Genomic DNA, 3,364 nt, shown 5'->3' with positions numbered 1-3,364 from the left:
ATATATATATATATATATATATATATATATATATATATATATATATATATATATATATATACACACACATACATCTCTAAACAATCTCATCATCTGGAGCTAAGCCTCAGATTATGAGAATGTTAAAAGTTATGTTCTTTAAGATTCATTCGTTTAATTTGTTTTCTGAGAATGACAGTGTTGCTATAAACATAATTTCTGTAAAGTTATTTAGCGGAATTTTCTGAGTTTTTGAAACAATGAGAGTTTCAAAGAGATATTGCAAATCCTCTTCAAAAACAAGAGATTTCCCTTTTAAAATATAAAAAAAATTAGTTCCCCTTTGTAAACAGCTATCTATCCACTAGATTGGATCAAAGCATTGCACACAGATTACATTTGGAACAATGACAACAAGCATTCCCATAAATAGAACAAGTGACGTAGGTAAAAAAGCATACAATTAAGTACCTGAGATTTTACTTGCTAAAGCTGTTTAGTACTTTTGTTTTCATTTTGCAGCTAGCCTATGTCCTCTGGTGTTAGTTTTTGATATTGAATACTGCTTTTGGCATTATATTCTAAAATGTTTTTCTAATTCTACTTACATACTTCTACTTGCTTCTACAACCACTGGAATCATTTTATAATAATAATTTACTTTTACAGGGACAGTAAAACTAAACATTGTCAACCTTAGGGAACCGATTCAGCATACAAAATGTTTCTATACTCAGAAAGCTAATTTACAATCCCTGGTTAAGCTATTTGATTTCAAATAACAAAAATATGAATCAATAACAGATTAAGTTCAAGATCAAAATGTTCTGTGTTGATAGAGTTTCTCTTTCAACAAGTGTTACAATTTTGTTTAGGTAAGCCTCCTCTCTGAGCAAACCAGCATATTATTATCAATCTGTTTGTTCTGTAATTTCCCTCTGAGATTAATAAAATATGTCTGATTCTGATTCTTTAAACAGACTAATCCTACCCCTTGCTTTTTTTAAAACATAAATTCTTCCAGGAATTCTGCCATGAATTCTGGGCACTAACAGGGAAAAAGTATTGAAAATATTTAGAAGGGATGTGGAAAAAGGCACGTACAGCCAAGAAACAAGCTTAAATTTAGTAGTTACCAGAAAATCATCCAGCAATTTGTCAGTAAAAATAAATACACTGTAAACTGGTTCAGTCATACTGATTGCCTTTAAAATGGTTTGATTTCTGATCTGTCAAACAAGTAACAAGTCATAATGGGTAAAAGAAAATAACTCTCACAAGACTTGTCCAGGCTTCTTTCTGCAAAACATTGGTTTTAATACAACGTATCCCTTAAATTTTTAATGCTCCACTGAGCACTGTTGAGGCCATAATCGCAAAGTGGAAATTATATAATTTCACCATAAACTTGCTATGATCAGAGGTCTGATTTACGAAGCATGCATATGGACAGAACAAGTCCTAAATCTTGCTTATGTCCATTTCCACTCATAAATATCGACAATCAAAAACAAAACTGGCGTCGAAAAATGCGCTCCATCACGCCGACTCTGACCCATGTGTATATGCACATTTTGGTGGAAAGGGAAGAATGAAACTGAAAAATTAAGTGTGGATGGAGAGGCCAGAGCAAGTCCTCTCATATGTTCAGTATCACTTTATATAAAACATCAATCATAGATTAAAATCATCATATGTATCTAAAATCGCAGTGAGACTTGTGTTTCCCCATGAGCTGCTCAAATCCTCAAAGTGCACAATATTTATACGTTTTCTCATCATCACAGTTCCGTCCCCAGGTGAGTAGTACACAGACTTATTCATAAATTTGAAAAGTTGCAAAATATTCACAGTAATTGCCTGAAACTTTTTAATATTGCTGTGACAGCTGTGTGAAATGTTGTGCAATGGATGCTGCTCTGCTGGAGGATGTTGAAAATGGGAGAAGAAGAAGGAAATGCCGAATTAAGAGTCATTGTTACCCACCCTTATAACAATAACACAATTTACTGTTTTTCTGACTTCCTTTTCTGGCTTTTTCCTAATCTGCATATCATACTTGCTTGTACAGTTGACTGTATGGCAGCCTCATAAGAAAATGTGGAGTGGTGCATTTTAATTCAGCAATTACATTTCATCACTTAGCCTGGAAAACAAATGCAAACAACCCTCTTGATGAAGATTAACTTTACCAACCCACATTTCATCTGCTATTAGCAAAAATACTGAGGTTTATTTCTACCACTCTGTCCCAAGTTTTGATCAGAGTTTGGGGTGAGATTTAGAGTGCTACAGCAGAATCGCTACTTTAAATCATAAACAGACTAATTTGATACATTTTCTAATTTCTTTAATTAAATGATGTTATATGAAAATGAACAGATTCTCCCAAGTGCGTAGGTTTGATTTGAACTTTGGTAGAGACACTATTGGTCGGGTGTCATAGGTGCAATGTAATATGCGTGACCTTTTTTATGCTTGATGTTAGCTTCTGTACTGATAAGAGGAATTCATTGTTAATAGAGAGAAGCATCTTTTTGCTACATTAATAAAATTTTTATAAGCTCTACACTCATTAGATGCTGTTTATCAATGTTTGAAGTATCACCGGCTCTGATGAATGTGGAATTAGGACTGTTTTCCACTTTGAAAATGGTTTCATTTGAAAGACTAAGAGAGAAGGTAAATACAGTATTTTCTCTTGAAGATATAGAATTGTGCAGAGTTAAATCCCACTCTTATATTTTTACCTACTATGCTCTCTCTGTATCAAGCAAAATAATACATTCATTAAAATATTAACTTCACTATAAAAGTTGAACATCTGGGCTGTAGTTACTCTGTGTAGCCCATTTCATGTATTCTATCTGGGGCTGAAAAAATGAATCGTATTAATTGATTATTTCAATAATCGTCAACTAATTTAATAAGTGACTCATCCTTAACTGGAGAATAGAGACTTTAAAACATAATATAAATGAAAAATGTGCCTTTCCCCCAACAGAGCAACCCACTTAGATCAGTAATTATACAAAAATTGTAAAAATACAATTTATGTATATAGTATATAAGAATAAAAAAAAATGTTTTTGTCTGTCAAAATTCTCCATCCAGAACTCCTCATATGGAAATATTTTAGTTTCACCTGGTTTATTTAGACATCACCTGAAGCACTGAAGGGCCAGCTGCTTCACCTACAAGCTGCCCTGCATCATTATTACTGGATATCTGTGTTTCCTATAATCATATAATGTATAAGTGCATTTTTAATAGTTGAGGATTAAATGTAACAACCTTTTATTATCGTCCTATATTGGTTACTGTCTGTTTAAATAGCTCCTTGTTTCTATTTTCTTTTTTAGTGGCATCATCTACAAACACAACA

This window comes from Cyprinodon variegatus, unplaced genomic scaffold (genome assembly GCF_000732505.1).
Source record: "Cyprinodon variegatus isolate N-32 unplaced genomic scaffold, C_variegatus-1.0 Scaffold288, whole genome shotgun sequence".
Classification (NCBI taxonomy): domain Eukaryota; kingdom Metazoa; phylum Chordata; class Actinopteri; order Cyprinodontiformes; family Cyprinodontidae; genus Cyprinodon; species Cyprinodon variegatus.
Note: the sequence above shows the minus strand (reverse complement) of the source record.